General features: G+C 41.7%; 1 protein-coding gene across 4 annotated transcripts in view; it reads right to left on the bottom strand.

Annotated features, from left to right (window-relative positions):
- LOC138196112 (glutamate receptor 4) overlaps positions 1-22,686 on the bottom strand; it is a 107,366-nt gene that overhangs the window by 78,475 nt on the left and 6,205 nt on the right. The gene's annotated exons all lie outside the window — the stretch shown is intronic.

The raw sequence follows: 22,686 nt of genomic DNA on the forward strand, positions 1-22,686 counted from the left end.
TTCAGCGTTTAAAAAATGAATCCCCTGAAAGGACAAATCAGGACCAAAGATGAAAAGCGGAGGCGATTACTTGACCAGCAAGAGCGGTACAAGCGTGTTCATGCAGCCTCGTATTTGTGGCTTTATCAAAGCTTCCCTTCCCTGGTTGCCTGTGTTGTTTAACATCCACGAGTTTTGGATAATAAGTGGAGGAGAGTTCGTGCGGATCTGTTTTCAACCCGCGGCGGCGTTTAAGAATCGGGATGCACCTGCAAACTGTCACTGAAATCGAGACAAAGAGTCTGTTGTGAGCGGCAGCAGGTGAACTCACCGTCAGTCTGGATGTCATTAATTAAAACTGCTGGCTGCTGCTGATTTATTTATTCTGCTCTGCCGTTCACTTACCTGCACTGCAGGCTAACTCTTTTAACTGAGGGCGTTTCTGACAGTTTGTGGACCTGAGGCAGGAACAACAAACACAGGATCGGGAAATGGATCCGGATTTTCCTGGTACAGATCATAACAAAACGATACGATGCACGTTAATGGGAATAATATTACACAGTGTATGTATGGTGCAGCATATTGCATGATCAAAAAATACATTCAACATCTTAGCTATTGCTCCTATTGCACCATCATATCAAGGACTAAACTTATGACAACTCAAAACTGATGTTTCTATATCCATCTGGAAGCTGATCATTGTTTATTATGAGATGATTATGGATCTAGAACAGTGACAGCAAAGTTTGGCTTTGAAAAAAAACCCACTGAAAAAGGTTCATTGGCACTGAAACAAGTAATAACATTGAAAAATAGAACACAATCATTAAAAAATATTGATTCAACTTTCTGTTGCCGTTTTGGCGTGGAGAGGAGGGGCTTAAGGGGAGGAGCAATGACCATCACGGCCACGACCACGTATCTGGCGAGATGCTTTCCACCATTCCCTGGGATTAACGACCGTTATGCTGGTTGGCAAAGGACCGCTGGAACCTTTAAATATACAGTCTATGGCTGGAACAAGCACGAATTTAGCTAGTATATGTTAGTGTTTCAATGTCAGTGATTTCTTTTTCATTCTCAAGTTTCGTTATTAAATTCTCAACTTCACTGTCACTGTTCTGGCCTCGTAGTCGATGAGCATACGTACACAGATAAACCTGTAAATGTAAATACATTTCTTTTTCAAAATCCTGTTTAAAACCTTTTGCTTTCATCATCTCTGACCGTTTCCTTCCACTTCTTTTACTTTACTTCAGAAAACACTGTGTCCTGTTTATCCTTTCACTGCTGCAAACAACCAATTTCCCTGCAGAGACCATTAAAGTCCCTTCATTTTTCTTAAGGGATTGTGAGTAAACAGAAAACTGTAGGAGAAGACACCTGACTGGATCTGATCCAAGATGGACTTCTCCAAGTTGGAGCAGTAACAACACAACTCTATTCCCCCACCGCTACATGTCCACATCAATGAGAAGCCCCGCATGTGTGTGTGTGTGTGTCATTTTATATTAGGCTGATGTCAAACCGCATCAGCAAATCTCTCTTCCCGATCTTCTCGGTCCCCGGCGCTCACTTCCTCCTTAAACACACTCTCCCTCCCTTCCTCCTTCTGTTTTTGTGCCTGTTATCTTTCAGTCCCATCGGTCGTCCAAACAGACACCGGCGTCTATCTGAACCATCGAACAACCACATCATCAGGGTTTTACTGACTTTAGTCTGTAGACAAATCACACAAACACAACCTGGCACACATTTCTGAACGATGACGAACGTCGAGGCCAGCACTCCTGTGTTTTTATTTACTTAACCCGGAAAGGTCTCATTGAGATTAAAAATCTCTTGATTGAAGGAGCCCTAGTCGCATGCGTACAAGTGTACAATTTGGGAGAAGGAGGGGGGGGGAGGTATATTTTCTACTGTGTGTTGATGGGACAGATTGGGGTGGGGGGGGGGGGGTATGACCCACCCAAAAAGGCCGTGGTCAAGACATGTGGCAGCAGCACAAAATTTGTTAAACAGTTATAAATAAGACAAACAGAATTACAATATATAACATCCTGAGGAATAAAAGTGCAAAAAAAAAAAAAAAAAAAAAAAAAATAAGCCATAAATCCATCAACATAGTCAGATCAATACTGGTTTTTACACATATGTGTGGCATTGGTTGGTGCTAATCTATAAAAAAAAAATTAAAAAACAAAAAAAAACAAAAACATGGCTGTGGACACTAAAGGTGCTCCTCCACCAAAAGTTTAATAAATTTTGACTTCCGCTGGTGTAAAAGTTCCTTCATCACATTGTAATTTGACGTTTTCTCTGCGGGGGCCAAAGCCTGAAAAAGACTCAGCAGAAGTTTTTCTTTGGTGTCAGAAGCTCCACGTTCGCCTTCCACATCACCTGATGGCAACATACAGTTATGGCATGTTGTATCTGACTCTGCTGAGTGTGTGATGCAAACCACAGAGGAAGCCAAAGTCATTCCTCTTTAATTTGTAATTTATGGTTCTGCAAAATATGAGAGTCTGAAAAAGAAGCCGAATTTCACTTTAAACGCATGTAAATGTATATTTTAGTGTGAAACACTGCTTCAAACAACTTTTATCTCACGTTCTCATGCTTTTTTTTTTTTGCTTTTGCTTTTTTTTTTGTCAGACAGGAGTCTTACATAATGCAGGTTTAAGGAACTTTGGATGTTCTTCACTAGGAGGAAGCATCATCTGGCCCGTCTGCCTCATTAACCCACCATCAGCTCCCCACGGAGACAGGAAATAACACTGGGAGGAGGGCTGGATGCATGGAGTGGTATGAGTGATGGGTATGTGTGTTTTGGGGACAGAGAGAGAAAATGGGGCACAGGAACTCAGAGGCAAGACGTGAAGTGATGACGCACAGGAGGAAGGCAGCACACCAGGCAACGAATACGAACAACTGTGTGGTGGGCGTCGCGGGCAAAGGACCATGTAAGTCTGATAAATCTGACAGCTTGAGAGGTGGAAAGGGAGGACATAAAAGGTACATAAGAATCAGAGCAAACTTCAAATTACTGTGCATTTTTATCTGTAGTTTCCTCTCTACTGGAGTTTTCTTACTGGTGCCACCTGTCCGTCACAGGATTCTTATTACACAAGGATTTTTAAGAAAAAGTGTGCTGATATGATGCAGAACACAAAATCTGGTCCATGCACACCTTTTGCATCTCTGCTTAAAACAACGCGATGTCATTAATCCCACTTTCTTTATTCACTTTACAGTATCAATTCAGACTGAAATCTTACACACACACACAAAAAAAAAATCTTTCTATTTGGTGGCTCCACTGAAATTTCGTCATGCACATCGTTGGCCTTTGTGCAAATGAGAGGTAAAATAATCTGCTTTTTGGCATCCAGCTGCTAGCTAGCTCGTTCTGTCGATCAATACACAACGGCTGCAGTGACATCCCCTCGTACTATCCTCTGATAATGTGGAGCTAATGACTGAAGATGGTTTCTACCAGGATGAACAGCCAGGATTGGTCCCTCCAGTAAAACCTTCCAAAACGGCAAATATTTGTGTTCGAGCAGCCGCGGAAATTATGACCCTTGTCTGTTGGGAGCAAAGAAGGAGTTGTGACATTATTATAGAACCACGATGTCTGCAGGTGGAGGAAGTCAGGGTGGATGGATGAATCAGCAAAAAAAGGTGTAATTGTCCAACAGGAAGTTACTGATTGTTTCCCATTTCCAGTTGAAAGTGAGGGTCGTTTTTTTTTTTGTTTTTTTTTTTAACTATAATTGCGATCAAGAGGTTATTATTGCAACAAGAATGGTTTTCAGATTCACTCTGTTGATAGTTGTGTGACATCAGAGAACACTTATTTAAAAAGCAACACAAAAGCAACATATTTGGTCACTAATTTGGAGAATGGACATTGTTTGACAGCCAGGTGCTGCTTTTAACCTTGAAATATTACAACACCGTTTCCAAAAAAGTAGTGACGCTGTGTAAAATGTAAATAAAAACAGAATGCAATGATTTTCAAATCACATAAACCAATGTTACATTGTTTTTTATTATGTATTATTTATTTATTATTAATTATCTAATTAAAGATAGACCAAAGATGACATATCAAATGTTGAAGCTGAGAAAATGTATCGTTTTATGAAAAACGCGTACGAAAAATGTGACCCTGAACTGTTGAGCAACTGAAATCCTCATTCAGGCAAGAATAGGACCACATTTCACTTTCAAAACTCCGGAAACTTTTCCTCACTCCTTACTAAACATTTAAAGAGTGTTGTTAAAAGAAGAGGTGCTGTGACGCAGCGGTAAACTTCCCCTGTCACAACTTTTTGGAGACGCGTTGTTGCCATCAAGTACAAAATTAGCATATATTTTTCATAAACCAATAAAATTTTCAACATATGTTGTCTTCGGTCTATTTCCATTTTTTTTTAATTTTTTTTTTTTACATATTTTACACAGCGTCCCAAATTTTTGGGAAACGGTTGTGCATGTTAAGAGTATAGATGCCCTTATATTGTCAGCGAGAAAGTTAAACAACTAAAAAACAAACTCCTCTAAAAAACACCAGCCAAATAAATCGGGTATTATTCATGTTTAATACCTGCCTTGAGTCCTGGAAGAGCTGATTCACTGTTAAACTTCTCATAGAAATAAAAAGTCGAAATTCATCGGTCTGCACTGCAGTGGCATCTTTTGACTCAACCTTGGTGAAATTGTGAAAACTGTTTCAGAACAAAATTATTTCACACCTTGTTTTTCCTGGCAGCTGGAAACAGTCAGAGTTTTACAAACAACAGCTCCTGGCGATGTTATATAGAGTAGTACAGCAGGGACTGGATATCTCTGCATGTACATGATGATGATGTTTTTTTACATCTTATCCTACCGACGTATCACGTGAACCCTGCATCAGTGTATTTGCCTGCACCGCGTTCTTAGAGGATCTTCTTTCTCTCCATCTGCAATCATTTGCATTTTCAGCCTTATCTCTGATAATGACAAATTGAAGTCAAACGTGCTTCTCCTCTCCCCACCCACTCGCCCTCATACCCTTCTCCTTTTTCTCCTCCTCCTTTTTTTCTGCCACAGAATTAAACATCTCATCGGTGCAGCGTCGAACGGGGAAACTTTTTTTTTTTTTTTTTTTTGGTCTCTGGGCCATTAATGTGCATCATCATGCAGTCTGTTCCCACCGGATTGCGCAAGTCAGCGGATTTACTGGAGGGGTGGAGGGGTGGGGTTAAGATCTCCCTTCAGGATTCAAGGACGATTCATTATCATGGCCAGGGTGCAGCAGGGCATGATGGGGGAGGGGGGGTTGGACATTGTAGTGGGCTGCAGAGAAAACGGTTCAATAATGTGAGTTTTGATTCTCTGACTTCGCTGAAGTGAGGAGCCCGGAAATGTCAAGGGCATCGCATAAACAAGCCACTTCCCTCCTCGCTCTCCAAATCCACTGCGAGCCGTCTCAGAAAATAAACCCTCGCGTCTGCCGTGTGAATGAAGAGAAAGAAGATATAGAAAGCTCTCAAAAAATATCATCACTACTGTATGATTTCTGTATTTACGCTCCTACAACCAGGAGCAGTATTACAGTCAAATGCTCGCTGCGGCTGCTGCTATCGATAATGGAAGTGCTACTGCGAACATACAACCGTGTTTTATTCATGTGGCACCTTAAAGCTCTCATTATTAGAAGGCAGGCACGTTTTATTTGTATGTCAGTCAGTTTACCAATCTGCATATTCCAGGACCTGTCTCAAAACTCACCCTCTGTTTTGTATATAAAAGGATTTCTAACCATCCCTTAGTTACGCTGTTGTAGGCCAGGGCTGCTGGGGGAACTCCCATGATGCACCTCTTTCTCTTGCACTTATACGGCACCATTACATCTCATTAACTTCATGCTTATTATTTGTTGCCTCTACATACAAGTTCCTCTCCTTCGCTTAGTTTCTGCGCTTTCTTTTGCAGTTTTCCCTGCAGCTGCATGTCTCTGGTCTGCGATTACTGGACCAACCAACAGTTCACATCTTGCATCTCTATGCTGTCCTTTTCTCTCTCTGCTCTCCCCTCAACCCAACCGGTCGAGGCAGATGCTCCGCCCACCTCTGAGCCTGCTTCTGTCCGAGGTTTCTTCCTGTTAAAAGAGTGTTTTTTTCCTCCCAGCTTACGTGAAAATGATTGAATTGTTGGATCCCTCTAACGGAAACTAATTTCACCACCAGGCTTAAAAAACAAGAAGAAACTGCGCAAAAAGTGGCAAATCCATTAGACTGTCTCAACTAATATACTAATGTCTTCTAACGACGTGGATCTTTACAAAAAACATCTCGCGAACGCTGTTAACTCTCCTGCAATCTACCGTACGTGTATAAACTACCATTTTACTTCACCGAACATCTTTTGGAGGAAGTGTGACTTGCTTTCGCTGCACACGAGTCAGAGAGGAGATCAGCGTTTGAGTGTCTCGTGGGTTTTTTCGCTTGACTTGGTAATACTCGGGTGATCTTTGGGAAAGATTGTGGTTTTGAATACGAACTGAAAAAGTCAACACATCTCATGAGAAGTTGAAATCTCGCTTTTTAATGCTAAATCAAAACCACAATCTTTCCCAAAGCACCTTTGGGGATTTTTTTTTTTTTCATCCACTGCATGGGGAGCCATCCCAAAGTCTATCTACTGAAGAAGCACAATGAAACACAAACCTCAGCTTTGCATGGTTTGCCCCCCCCGCCCACCACACCCCATCCCCCCCTTGGTCTTAAGGGACATTAAAGCTATTCCAGCTTGCTACAGCCCAGAATGAAAAAGATTAGGGACAGTGATGGGAAATTTACTTGGACAGGCAACACACAGGTGAGATTTTCTGTTTTATAGGACAAAAAGGACGACGACTAAGTGGTTGGTTTGGCAAGCACACACACAAGACCACAGCTGCCTCCTGAAAGACTGTTTCACGTCGAGTGAAGGGGAGTTTTTCTTCATCTTAGCCAATTCCTTTGAGTTCCTTAAACAAACAGTGACTATAAAAAAACATACTTTAGTTACCTGGTGAAGATATAGTCGAAAAGAGACGGTTGACATACTAGTAGTAACCGTTAACATTAATGTTGTGTTCCAAATGTTTTTTGAGTGCATTAAGTGCGTTCACACTGTCAAGTACAGAAACATGCAGTACACCACAAGTACTAGGATGACACACCCAGAAAGGTAAAAAAAAAAAACAAGTATGAAACGCTGGACACTTTCCACAGTAAACGGTCGCCATCTTGGCTACGTAGAGGAAAGGGGCGGGGCCACTGACGTAACACATTGTTTTGTTTTTTTCTTTCACTGCTGCTGCTTTTTTTTCCATTTGTCTTGTATTTGTCCCTGAAAAATGTATTTTCCTGTTTAGCAGGACAAGATTGCCAGAAGAGACTCTTCATTAAAGTTGCTTATTTTAACAGCGTCAGCAGAGATTTTTCTTCTTTTTTCGGGGATTCTTATCTTCCAAGCAGCAGCTTCTTTTCTCAGCCAAAGCGTCCGTCTGTTTCCTTCCTTATTCTCTTCAACTCTGCGCTTTCTAAAGTCACTCAACAGTCATCAACCCGATCATTTGAGCCATTTTAGTAAAGCGTTATTGAGCTGCCATACGCTGCAGCCAAAAAAAAAAAAGATATTTTCTAATCAGCCCATCCACTGGCTGCCACTGTCCGCTGACCAATGAGAGAGGGAGGGTGGTGGGGGGGGGGGGGGAGGGAGGGAGGGAGGGAGGAGGGGTATCTGGTGTGATAAAAGTGAAATAATTGGCCAATCATGGTGCAATCAGGGGCTCTTCTCTGCTAGCCTGTTGGAGAGAGTTCAAATGCTGAGGCTATCCAGCAGCAGCTTTGTCGAACAAAGAGACACACACACACACACACACACACACACACACACACACACACACACACACGGGGTGAATGACTTGCAGAGAATTGATAACTAGTAATCATCTGCTCTAATAATAGTCTCATCATTAGACAGAGCGGTAGTAGCACAAGGTGAAAGGTCAGTGTGTGTGTGTGTGTGTGTGTGTGTGTGTGTGTGGTTAATTGCTGAGGTTGGTCCTGATGTCTGTATGTCTGTCGCCGTGAAGAGTGCAGCGGTGTAACTGATGTAACATGGCTGGTTTAAAGAGTGTTACAGAAGACTCTCATGTCTGAGTGGCTGAGAGGGTTTGTGTAGAGTTAAGGGGACATTTTCACTACCGGTCCTATTATGGAGCAACATAAGTGTCCGGATACAAAATTCCAGTTGCAAAATTCACGATGTTCTGATTGACGGTTGGTGGCAGTAGAGAGCCAAAATGTGCAAACAAAAGGGCAAAGAAAAAGATGGCTGCCAACATGAATGAAAACTGCGGATGTGTTCGGAGCTATCACTCAGTCCTACCATTCTCCCTGGTGGTCACTGGTGGTACTGCAACTAAAAAACAAATACATCCCGCACCTGGTCGTGTTTTACTATTACTATTATGAGTGTCAGCGTCCATGCCGACAGGAGTCAGTGAAAGAGTGTTGATTTTGACCAAGTGAAATCCAAAGCTTTATCTGCCATTTCAGTAATATGTGCATTAAACTGAAAACTGGTAAAATAATAGTAAATTAAATAGTTATCCATCCTTCAAACTATTTTCTTCCATCGTTACTGGTTACAGTTACTGGCCTTGGTTCTCGCAGCCATCGTCTTTTTCCCTCTCACATTTCATCAAGACATTTTGATTGTTCAAGTTGGCACCAGGTATTTTTTGCATATCTTCTTAAACTGATATTTAATGTAAAATGTAAAAATATTTGATGCAACTAAAGTTGCATTAAAATGATCAACAAAGTCCACTTGGCATTAACTTTCTCAAAGAAGTGTTCTCTTTTTTAACCAACAGCGTGTGATGAAGAATTTGATTTTCCCTTTCAGTGACTGTACAAACGCTGGCCAACGTCAGTGTGAATGTGTAAATGCTTTAGTTACATCATCGGATGTGTGACAGCTGACGACAAGGGATAAATGAGCAATAAAAAAGAAACCATGTTTACTTACTGCAGCTGTTTAAAGAAAGCCGAGAAAAGCAGGAGACAAACAGCAAACCAACATTTATAGCAGGACAGACAACCGTGGTATCCCAGCTAAACTGGTCTATATTTAAAAGTTTAATCTGACTTCAAATTCTTAAATATTTGTATCTAAATATCCATCAATGAGCCTGGATTTCCAGTTAGGACTAAAGCTTGTTTCTCACCATCTATAAACCCCATTTTTGTGCTTTAACTATGAAGACGATGTCGAGAAAATTCAGCAGAGAGTTAAAAAAAAAAAACATTTGACTGTGAGCCATTTTTTTCCTTAACTTTTTTTCAATGTGAAAGGTCAAGAGGTCACAGCTGAGGGGCAGGGAAAGGTGGGTCAGAATCTCTCTGCTTCCCGAGGCCTTTCAGCTGGAGTTTGACTGTTTGACCTCCAACTAATGAACACAGAGGATAATGAACAAAAACCTTGAAGGGTTTCTCCGTCACAGCACCGCTCCTCACACCGGAAAATCTGACAAACATTAAACCAGACCTGCTACTTGTTCGGACCCACCCATTCGTTTAATTAACACACGTTATCTTCACGATGTCCACAGCAGCATCAGCAGAGTGATGACGCCAGAATACCTCATTAAAATTAAGTGAAAACACTGTTATACTGTGCTGAATCATCACTATTAAATGAGATAACATCACATATCGGATAAGATGGACATTTTAGAGAGTAAGTCCATTCAGCATTAATACAACGAATAGGAACATTTGAGGTAAATGCCGAATCATTTTAGAATAAATGTTAAAAAATAGTTCGAAAATATGTTTTGAAATCAAATACTTAAAAAAAAAAAAATTACAAAAAATAGTATATTTTTAATAGCGTCCAACTGATAGAGGAATTTGGGGGCAGATGCCAAAACTGGGGGAGGGGGGGGGGTTATAACCAATTAATTAATACGTTTTTTTTTTGTTTTTTTTTGCTGAAACAGCTTCCTTCAGCCAGCGGGCAGGAAAACCAAAACAAAGAGCTGGAAGAAGCTAAAAACAGCAGATTTAAGTGATAATTATTGGTGGGTTTCTCACTACAAGCAAGCCCTGCCACATTACACCCTTTTGATTTATTTGAAGTTTTAATATAAAGTATTGATCAGTGCAGCTTTAAAGACACAAATCTGTCGGCATCCTGACAGGAAGTGAGCGAGCTGCGACCGCAAATGACATTTCCTGATGAGATATAATGGAATTACAGCTTGCTTAATTTTGAGATAAAAATGACGGTACAAGTGGATGATGTCAAAAAGTCAGCGAACTGACCCCGTAACATGAGTTATACCGTCAAGGACGCGTTTTATGTTTTCAGAATTCAACTTTAAGTGTGTAAGAGAATAACAGAGCTCTTCCTTCAAAAGTCTCTCCGTGTTACTTAAAATACGAAAAACCTTTTTAGTCGAAGGTGACGAATGCTGAGACGAAGTAAAAAAAAAAGTGACAATACTAGTTCAGCCTCTTTTCACTGCTTTTCTAAAGAGAGATTTTACAATCAGACATCCTTTACATCTGGTTTGCTCCATCCACACACCGAGGGGAATCTCTTTGCAGCCCGAAATCCGAGAACCGCAGTGATGCAGCCACTTCCTGTCATTTCCAAAAATGCGATGCGTCTAGTGCGTCTGAGTATGTGTGCGAGCTGTAACAGCGTCCCTTCAGGATGTGATAACAACTCCCCTGGCCAGCGTGTGTTCCTGTTAAAACCCATCTGTGAATTGACGCAACTCATTCACTGTGATCCGAGAGCAGACCTGCTGCTACTCCTCCCCCCTCTCCGTCACTCTCTTAAAATATTATGGGTGTCTCTGTCTCGCAGAGCAATTCCCTTCAATCCGTCAGGCTTTCATTAGCATTAATGTTGCATGAACAATGTTGATATTAGCAGTTGACTGATACGGTTATTTGAAGGTCGACACAGATTAAAATAGTTCTGCACTGAGGCTGCTCAACCATATGTACATGTATTCTGTTTTGCTTTTATCACTGTGTGAAAAATAAATGTTTGATTTGTTTAAAGTTAACTTCAAACTAGTGAGAAGCTCAACGTAGAAAAATAAACGTCGTGGGGCCTAGCGGGTCGGGGGTGGACGCGGCCATGGAGTTTACCACGCTGGGCGCATTTGCAAAGTTTCGTAAAGGGTTTGGAGCACCCCCTGACCTTAAACATCAACTTCCTGTGTCACGGCGACGCATCAAACTTTGCTGCATCACCATGGCGACGCATCAAACTTTGCTGCATCGCCAAGGCGACACCTTTCCACATAAACGCACGGGGTTCTTAATATATGATCATCAATGCCTTAAGGCTAGTCTGACCCGATTTGATTTTGATCTGATTAACCAGCTTGAAGCAGCACATGGAAGTATCAAATATGTAATTTCCTGTTGCCAGCAGGTGGCGCTACCACTATGACTGAATATGACCATTAAGATGTCTTCAGGGCCGGACTGTTATCAAACATGTAAAGTTTGAGGAAGATCAGCCGACTTCCTGTCGAGTTGAGGTCATGGTGCCAAGAGACTTTTTTGTACATCTAGGTGTGATATACATGTCCACCAAATGTTGTGCATGTAGGTAAATGTAGCCACCGGGACTGTAGTTTAGGGGGCGCTAGCGAGCCATTTGGCCACACCCATCTGCGAAACCAATCAAACACGTAATTTTTCGCCAGGACTGACGCATCTACCAAGTTTCATTCATTTTTGAGTATGTTAACGCCACCAAAAAGGAATCATAATTCCTTGCACCACTCGGTGCTTGGGCCCTAATAATTTGTGTTGGATCTGTTTATTTTGTAATATCTTTAAAGGTACGTTGTAAATCAACCCATTTCTAATGTATTATATCCAAGAGAAAACACATGTTATAATCCAGGGGTCTCCAACCATGATCTCCATTACAAAAGATCAAGTGTGCTCACAGAACAATTGTTCATCAAGGATGAAAATAGAAGTAACAAAATCGTTTCACCTCAATAAGATGTAAATTTATGCAGTAAAGCGGACCCTAATCTAATCAGATCATCTCCTCCATGAGGTAACTGTGCTGTGAGTATGAAGTTCATAATTAGCTAATTAATTAGCAACATATTTTCACACTAACATGTTTGTCTCTGGGTGCCACAAATTTGATATCAATTTTAAACTTGTTAGCTTGAAGGGTAAAGGACTAATTTCACTGTTCAATCACTAATATGCAAACTTATGCAGCAAAGTGCTCCAAAATGCAATCAGATCATTTACTCCATATGGAGTACCTGTGGTGGAAGGATGAAGTTTACACTTTTTACTGCTCGTGAGACAGTATCTTCAGCGTAATGTTTTTTCCCCAATATTTATACAGTTAAATAAACAATTCAGCAACATTTGGACTCTTTATCCTTGAAAAAAAGTCTTTAAAACCAGCTTTTAGCAAATTAGTTTGGCGTACCAAGGTCATCATCAGAAAGGTCTCCGAAAATGTTTTGTAGGTGCTTCTGGATAAGAAGTATTAATCCAAAAAGAAGCAACTGTATTGTTCCATAAAAACTTCAAAATAGTCTTCATCAAATGAACCTGAATTTGTGACCATGAGAGTGCCCCAAGCCAAATCAAGCTAAAGTGTTAAAAAAAAAAAGTCTCTTCATAAAGAAAAGTAGATGAAATATCTGAACCACAGTTCAGTTCTTATGTTCCCGCGACAAAACGGTGTAGCACAGAAGGCGTCCCATATCCTAAACACTGAAAGAGGTGATTTGAGGCCACCAACGCTCCACTTCAAGTAAATTATGCACTCACTTCACTCGTATAATAAAACTGCTGTTTACGGTGGCATCACTTCATTCTGAAGTGATGCAAGAAGCGACGCATTCAAAATCAGACGGAAGCATCAAAAAATGCTGAAAGTTGAACAGAAATCTCTAAATGATTAACACAAAGCAACTGGCATGACTTGCTGTCCTAGTTTGGAGAAAATCCATCAGAGCATCTTCATCTCCAGAAATAGACTTTCTAATTGAGAAAGGAGGTGGCGAGGCTGCTTCACACCCTCGATGGCTTCTGAACGTTCAATAATTCCCTGCGAACGACTCGGGCCGTAAGAACTAATTAAAGTTGTGCCGTCCTCTGCGGTGGATTAATCTACCTTTTTTCTTTTTTTTACTGTCCAGCGTGGCCTGCTGACACACTTCAGCTGCTTTTCAGTGAGCAAACATCAGAGCCATTCATTTGACTTGTTCTAAAAATAGAAGGTCAATGGCTGACGCACAGTTTAACATTATAGCCTCAACACGTGTTACTTTTATTCTCCGGCTTTAAAAACCAATATGTACACAGCAACATCAGGCTGTCAGGGTTTCCTTCAATAAACAGACTGTATTTTGAAAGGCTTTAAAATAGTAAAACTAAAGCAATATTTATCTTCTGGTTGAGCATGAAATGAATAATGTGTATTCTGGGCCTCTAACAGATATTTGATACCAGAAAAGGCAGAAAACACTCAGAAAACCTTCAAATTAAAGTATGTAGTTCTCGATAGAGCAAATAACAAATCCTTTCTCTCCACAAGATAAATTCTTATGAAATAAAATGCACTTTTTGCTCGATTCAGTGCGCTCACATATTTTGCAGTTACAGCTGTATTTAGTCTGATATAACAAGTTCTGCAGCTGAGGCTCAACTTAGCGAGAAAAAACACACAACATCAGCAGTTTGTTCAAATGCCTAAAACAACCTTTGCTTACATCATCAGACCAGGTTATAAAAAACAGTTGTCATTCTGACCTGAAGCACCGTCCAACGCTAAGAGTTACTCATATGTTTGGTTGAGATTAGTCACTGACACCACGTTGCTTTGGTTAAGGTGGCAGTCATGTTCAATCTCTGCAAAGTTCTGCTAAATGCTACCAGTGACATCACAACTTCCAGCTTTGCTTTTAACAGTCGACACCAGACACCAAAGGTTCTTGTCAGGTTAATAAAGGTCAAATTAGGCTTTTGAACAAACACCAAATGTGTCTCTTGTGAGGACATATGTGTCTCTGAGGACACGTCCGATGTTATATAAGCTAAGTGGTGTGCGTGTCATTCAGCCACAAAGACACCCCAGAAATGATTAAAGCACCAACAAACCCAATGTAATAAAACCTTCCCTTGATGCTAACATTATTTTTACACTTATCAATGTTGGTTTCTTTAACTAAGAAGCCAAATTAGAAGCTAAATGCAGTGTTGATGTGTATTAACTGACATTAAACTACTACTACTTGTACTGTAAGATGAAAAAACCTTTTCACCATTTTCCTTTCACACCTGTTCAGGTTGAGAGTTTCTCAATAAAGACCTTGCCAAGCAAAGGGAATTAGATGACTTGTATTGTAATTTGGCACCACGTAAATAAAACTGAATTGTTTCTCTGGGCTTCAAAAAGCTACTCAGTGTTTCTGCAGTCCCTCATCCTTTCTGATAAGAATAATAAAAAACATCTTGTGTGTGGAAATGGCCAAATGTTAAGAATAAGAGAAGCACATTGTGAAATATGAGACGCGTAGATACATTTTTGAAAATCTTTTACTTTGTAGAAACTTCGATATTTCCTTCTTTTTCTCCAGTTTGCTGATTGATGCTCACTCCGTTGTTTCTTTCTCTACTTCGACCGACGATCGATTCCACGAATCAAACGGCGTCACGTTAACAGTCAGCTCGCTGTTCGCGGCAAGTTTCCTCCTCGAAGTTTCCTCCTCGACCTCCACAAACGCACACGCTCACAAACACACACCTCAGGGGGCCACTTATATAACCGGTACGCAGATGAGGAGGAGGAGGAGGAGGAGGAGGAGGAAGAGGCGAGGAGAAGAAGAAGGGGTCAAGGCAAAAAGGGAAAAAGCGGAAATCAACACAGAAATTACATTTAAGATTGTATAAATATAAGCTTTTGTTTTGCTTTTTTTTCTGCCACTTTAAAACATCAGGCGCTCGTTGAGGCTGCAATTTTCAATTGCGCAATCAGTGAGGTTCACCTTGCTGTCTTATCTTTACTGCAAAAGCAGGAACGTTGATTGAGTTTTACGTATCGAGGAGTAAACCTGTGTATCTGTATAACCTTGTGAGGGGAAACATAATTGTGATTGATTAAATGATTAAATCAGAAACTGTATTAGATTTCCCTTCATAAGACATTTGTATAAATCCATTTGTGCACCACTTAAAGTTGGTCAATTTGAAAAATTTTGAAATCGTGAGCTTTTAACGGGCGAACAGGACTGCAGACGGTAACGCGGAGGAGACCTGTGCTGCTCCTCTGACTGCAGACTCGACTCTTTCGTCGGACATCCTTGCGTTTTTTCGCCCGGCACTGCAACGGTGACGCAGCGTGCACTTTTCATAAAAAATGTCTAAACGACTAAATTTAGCCGCGTGTGACGAACGCTGCGACGTCACCCACGTTCCAGGAAATAAATGCTTATGCAGCCGAACGGAGACGAGTCATCTTTTACTTCATCAGGACGTGGAAACAGTTCAGACTCTGATCTGCGCGAGGAGGCGTGCTTACATTTCACCTCCTGCAAGTAGTAAAAAAATGTAAAAATATCCTTTTTTTTTTTTCTCCTTTCCCCCACTCCATCCTCCATCTTCCTCCCTGCTCCACCACATTAATCTCTCATTAACAGTCCACCCCTTCCCCCACCCCTTCTTCCTGCCAACACCAGCCATTACACACACGTAGGAGCATCCATCGCCCAAAGGCCTGTATATTTTCCACCAGTGCAGAAGTATCCTCAGACAAATGAGGGGCACAGGCAGCCATTTAAAGGGCAGAGCACAGAGCAGAAGAGCCCCTCCGACGGAGCCCACGGAGGGACAGATAATAGACTTAAACAGGCCTAACATGCTGCACAGACTGATTCGTTTGCATGCGTGCCCCATAGACACACACACACACACACACACACACACACACACACACACATCTATAACACAAACAGGTGAGGCTTTTAGCATCCTCACCAGACACGACGGGGAGGGCAAGTAAATAGAAACGTAGGTTCTCCTGAGTGCATACAGGAGCGGCGGCTGCTCGCTATCTGGATCTGGAGTGAGTCAGAGCGCCAAGCTGAATATAAATGAGTCGATGCAGATTAAGATGTCACCGTTTCAATGAAGGCGAAGGCGAAGGCAGAGGGCAGGGGGCAGCGTGTAGGAGGTCACATTAACCCCTTCCGCCCCCACACTCCTTTTAAAAAACCTTTGTGTGGCTTCGTGGCGGAGAGGTTGCAGAGAAAAACGCGTAGCAAAGATCAGCTGGATGAATGAACACGCACACACCGAGGACTCTGCAGCAGCTCAGAGGCGATTTGATCCTTTTATTTTTTCCCTGCACTCTCTGACGGTGAGAGTCGGCCCCCGAATCTTCATTTAATTTAGAGTTGATAATGAAGGCGTGCAGATCTGACGCTCTCTTTCACCCAAACCTGTACACCTCCATTTCACGCTGCCCTCCGTAGCAAGGGAGGCTAATTTATTCGATATCCCATTTCCATCCAATCCCAATCATTCCTCTGTTCGCAACATCACAAAAACGCTCACCTATCCCCCCTCGGTTCACCCAACCGCTCCGTCCAATTATCTACACGACTAATGTGCAGAGTTATTGAAGAAATACACACAATTGTTGGGAGATTGTCTCATTTGTAAACACTTTGAAACAAAGTGAAATCCTCCACACGGCTGCAGGATGCTACATTGAACATTTCATTTTTCCAAGATCCTGCTATGATAACATATTGCTGCAGCAAAATTGCTCAAAATTAGTTCATTCGGGCACAAAAAATGAGCCAGAATGTCCCTTAAAATGTACCTACTGCATCGTATTGAAAATATTACACGTGTACTTTGCTCACAGTGCCTTCATTTTCTTCCCGTTTTCAATGAGTGTTCGCAGGCTGTTGTCAGGAACACCTGCGTGTTCTCAATGACTTTCAGTCCGAAATCCCCAGAGGAGATTTCCTCACATCAAAGGGACCAACGGCTGAGAAGCCACTCCAGGTTCAAGGACTCACAGACACTCACGGAGCCACTCGGACCGCCCTGAACTTCAGCACATCACCGCTAATGGCACCCTGACAACACGGCAGAGATCCACCAAACGATGAACGTCTGACTCAGAGTTTCACCAGAAACCGAGCAGTCTGTTGTTCTGGTATTTCACTTCCTGCCTGTCCACACATATGAAACATGGTGCGGGTGGGAGGGGGGGTGGAGGGGGGGGGGTTCTGTCTAACGCAAGCTCAGAAGATAAAAACACAACACAGACTGAAATCTGCAACCAATATGCACAAATTATTCATTTAAAAACTATTAACTTCAGAATTCACTGTTTCACTTTCCGCAGCTGATTTTCAGTCACTAACAATCAGGTCACTGTTTTGACCTCACGACCTCTTTTAAAATGATTTAAGATTGATGATGTTATTCTACACTTTAATCATTCGCAACAAGAACAAAACCAACAGAGTGTGGAGTGATGAGAAGACGGGAACATTTCTCGAATAAATATATGAAACATAAATATAGTTCCTTCAAGTTGTTGACGTTGTTCGCGATTCTTTAACGTTTGACCGGCGCTTTTTTAACTACGTCATTTTGTTGCACAGCGCGTTTCTGCCAAGAGGCAACCAACAGTGACGTCACCCGTCGGTTTGTGAATGGCCGTTGTGAATCCTCCAGTTCAGATGTTGTCCATCACCATCTTGCTGGTTCGGAGCGGTTTGTGACCATATTTGGGTGAGAGGTGAATCTGACTGATCTGACTGGAAACCTGACGATACTACGTCCCGCACGCCTATAGCTGTAACCTGACTGCACCACAGGCCTGTCAATCATTTAGACACGCCCCCCCAAAAACCCTACTTTTTTTTCAAATTTATTTTCTCATGAATGAGGGATTATTTTCAGATGGACCGCCAGAAAAGTAATAAGGAGCGACTTTAGCTAACAACACCGAAATAACTTGTGAAAACAGTGTATTGACTTTGAATTTCATGAGAGAAGTTGAATGGGAGTCTATGGAGCCGGAGGCTTTTTAGAGCCAACCTCTAGTGGCACTCGGTGGTATTGCAGCTTAAGGCACTTCTGCATCAGCCTCATTTTTCAGACCCAGAAGCTACAAACACTTTTATATCCAGTCGGTGGTTTCTGCAATAACTGAATGGCATCTGACTGGAGAATTAGCAACTATCAACACCTGACTAGGGGTGTATTTATTGGTTGTGCAACAACAACAGCGGGGCCAGCACTGTACATGACTTCCTGCTCATCTCATGTCCTTTCACGCTTTGGGTTGCGGTGATGATGGGGAAACCAGAGAAGCCCAGATGTCCCTGCTTCCTGCTGCTTCCTCCAGCTCGTCCCGGTGGATGCCAAGTAGCTCCTGGGCCAACTGGGAAATCTAAAACTCTCCAGCGGGTCCGGGGCTAACCTCGGGGTCTCGTCCCAGTCGACTGTGCCTGGTGGACGTCCGATGGGACGCAGCCAGGGAGCACGCATCCAAATCAGGCGGCTGAAATACCCAACTGGCTCGACTCGTTGCAGTTCATCACAGATGGCTGAAGCCTTCACGGTGCCGCCCTTAAAGCAAACTGATTTCAGCTTCTCGGATGTTTCATAATCACATGCTGCACAAACTGGCTAGAAAAATAACGTGTTTTTTCAAAACACGGTGCTTTCACGCATAAAGACTAAAACACTGTGTTTAAGAACCCAGCTATTGTTTGATAAAGAAATGTATAAATGCATTTGTAGGAATGAATTTAACAAGCAATCTTCAAAAGCTCATTCATTTGGCAGAAGTCCAATTTCCCTCCAGAGTTGAGCACTGCACATAAATTCCCGGCCTGTGGGAGACGATGAATAACACCGCTGCAGCCCGGAAACTAAAAAATGTCCTGACCATTGTTTCATTTCTTCAAGGTAATTATACAGAAGTGACACAATTAACTCGATATTGATACATTACAGATATTTTTTAATGGCTTCACATCCCAGTACGATGACAGCGACACCAGCAACCCCACTGCAGATAATAAGGAGACAAAACCGTAAATCAAACTAATGTAGCAGAATTTATCAGAGTCTCGGCCCGCAGAATGATTATCAATGACAAAGGGAACATACAACAACATTTGTCCCCGTCCTCCCACCAATTATCCCGATCAGCCGTCCTGACAGCAGCTCGCCGGGCCGCTGAATGGCCTAATCTCTCTCCACAAATTAACTCCGTCTCTCATCTCCCCTTCCCAAATGTACGCTATGCCCTTAAACGTCACATGCTAACGCTGCCTATTCATAACCATTATCTCGGGGCCTCTGATAACGGAGCGAACCGGGTAGTGGGGTCGGGGGGGTCACGAATGAAATACAAAAAAGGGGGGAATAAAGACGGAAATGTAAAACGATGGGGTTGAAAACAAGCAACGCGCTTCGATCTCAGATTCCCCCGCCGGCCCTGAGCTATCAGAGCCATTGATTGGCTCATGTAATTCTGCTCTGATTTGGTTCGGCCAATCAATGGGCTGCAGACCGACTTCCTGTGACAGTGCAGCCATTAGACGAGAGGTGACAAATCCCATAGTGTCTTCGTGTTCCTGGAAACATACAGTTTTGCTGGACGACGGGACGAGTCTCTGCGACAGCTGCTTCCCGTCTCAGCGGATCATTTCAGGGTCTGAACCGAACGCGTCAACACATAATGGCTGTTTTCAACATGGTGTAAAACCTGCAAGTAAAATGCAAAATGTGGATGACTTATTGCAATAAAGGAGTTTCAGTTTCTACAAATCTTGATCTCTTAGTACTGCGGAGGAGCTACATTTGTGTAAAATACTGCACATATTTTATGAAGTTCATTAAAAAAAACTTATATCTGGATTGTTACTGTTGTCTGTAAGTTTGCTTTATGTAATAAAACATACTGTATATTTAAGTATCTTTACACTAGGAACACATTACTATTCATTCTCTTTCCCCACCAGACACTTTAAAAAAAAATCTTTCAGCTGTTTATATTATGCATGAATGTGCAGCAAATATTACTGCAGTGATTTTAATTGCTTATTTTATATTCAATTCGTGTGCTCATAACCTACTTTCCTATATTTTTTTTTGCATTATTCTATCTGCTGCTGGCAGAGATCGATACGGCTTCATCTCCTGTAATTTCATCGATTACTTACGGATACGTTGGATTTAGATATAAAAGTATTTTGAGCTGGATGCTGATGTCAAAACGGTTTCAATGATCGAAGTTTAACGTCACAGAAGGAAACTAGAGTTTCTTGTTTGTTGCCGGCACAGAGCGGTGCAGATCGGATGTCTCGTACATTAAAGCTTGTAACTTTGAGGAGGGTTGGAGGGGGTGGGGGGTATTACGTTAGGGAGGCAGACAGCATCTCTGCTTTTAAAGATAAGGCTTTAAAAACTTTCTTATCTGATAAGTCTTACAGTTAAAGCTGGTTAAGGTGACCCTGAACCGTCTCTTAGTTTTCCTGCTGGAGGACTTCCCATGATGCATTTCTTTCCATGAACATTATAATGTGGTTGTTTAATTTATTTGCTTGTTTTATTTGTAATTATAAAGAATGTTGCCTGGTGATTCTACACTTTAAATAAAATTGAATTAATAGGGACGAGTGCATCAGAAGATGTAAGTCAGTCAGGACGTGATCGACATATTTTTAGATTTGACTTTCCACTGTGAATAAAACGCTATAAATCAGCCTGGAAAACAGGAAAAAAAAACCTCACTGAGAAAGTTCTCTTCAGCATCAGCGTGATATCCAATGATAGATGACTGTACATCCGAATTTCTATCACAAACAGGAAGCGCTAACAGCTAACCTGCCGTCTTTCTAATGGCGCTAATTCACCAAAATGTGACTCTGACAACCCGGAGTGTATTTTAAAAGGCTTAAAGAGAATACCTCCAAAATACTCAACTCTCTTAATCTGATTACAGAATGCAAAAAAAAAAAATGTATATGAGCTCTCTGGACATCACCCTCACACACACACACACACACACACCCTCACCCTCACACACACACCATCACACACACACTACACCATCACACACACACTACACCATCACACACACACTACACCATCTCCTACCAAAAACATGAAACCACTTCGTTCTCTGCTTAATTTAGCCATTGGTTTTTTTTTAACACCAGATCCCACCATAGATAGCAGAAGACATCAGGCTGAAGTGTTTTATGGTCTTTGCGAGAACCCCCTCCCTCCCTCTCCCCCTGCAGACACACAAAAACACACATAAACACACACACTGGGAGGAAGAGAGTGAGAAAGAAGGGAAAGAAAGATGATGTTTCCCCGGGGATCATCACTAAAGAAGCGCTGCCTGCTGCTGTTAGGAGATCTAACCGTGTCAGAGTGTGTGATGGCTGTTTGTCTGTCAGTGTGTGTGTGTGTGTGTGTGTGTGTGTACAGCTTCTGTCTCCTTTGGCGTGTGTGGCTCTGCTAAGATCAGATGTGAACCAGCAGACACTCAGACACAGCTGCCACATCATCTCTCACACACACACACACACACACACACACACACACACACACACACACACAGAGCTGTTTGGATGGAACCTAAATGTGCGTCATTTTTGGGATGACATCCATTATATCACTATAATTTAACCTTATAAATATTTACATCATTACTGCTACTTCTACTAGCACTAACAGGTTCATAAATATGAATATCAGTTAGTTTGGTAAAACTACCTGATATTCTTATTTATTCACATTAAAAAGGATATCTGAGTCCTAATTTTGGATATCACTTGTACTGATTATGATACCATGTAAAAACAAAGCTTGGGGGACCTGAAAAGTAAAAAATAATCCATAATTGCACAAAAACAACTATGCGCACACAACTGTGCCAAATACAACAAGTTCAAATTGAGCCGTTAATGAAGAAAGCATCACAGGAAACGACAGATATTTGGTGAAAATACCACTAGTAGCATGCAAGGATGCAATTATAAGGAATTGGGGGAGGATAGAAACGCCAACAAAAGATCAATGGACCCTAATTGTAGAAGAAATGTACTGACACATCTAATAATATTACAAAAAGGACAGCTAGATGTAAAGAGGAGGAAAACGACAGACTACAAGACTTGAACTGGCAACATCTGAATGAAACTGTGAAAAATATACAGAGCTGTAAAGGAGAGGAAATGTATTTCCCAGGCAGCGCTCACGAGTTTGTTGTGTTGTGATCTTATAAAAGTTAAGTTTCTATAGTTTTGAGGAATAAATAAAGATTTAAGTGAAAAAAAAAACTTGAGCCAAAAAGATGAACTGTAAACTGGGTTTGAGTATCAATTTGGCCGTTTGTTTTCATAAAGTTTGGCAAATCTGTGTGTTTATTTCTGACCCATGTTATCACCCGACAACATATTTATTGACCCATCTGACCGGATTAAACTAATACTTCTTTATTTCTGAGAATGAAAAGAGCCAATTTATATCACTATCATGTCTGTGCTTTAAGACTTTTAGCCTAGCTTTGGTTAAAGGCTGGAAGCTGGGGGAAACG

This window comes from Embiotoca jacksoni, unplaced genomic scaffold (genome assembly GCF_022577435.1).
Source record: "Embiotoca jacksoni isolate LCO1_2020_lvr unplaced genomic scaffold, fEmbJac1.0.p SCAF_13, whole genome shotgun sequence".
NCBI lineage: Eukaryota > Metazoa > Chordata > Actinopteri > Embiotocidae > Embiotoca > Embiotoca jacksoni.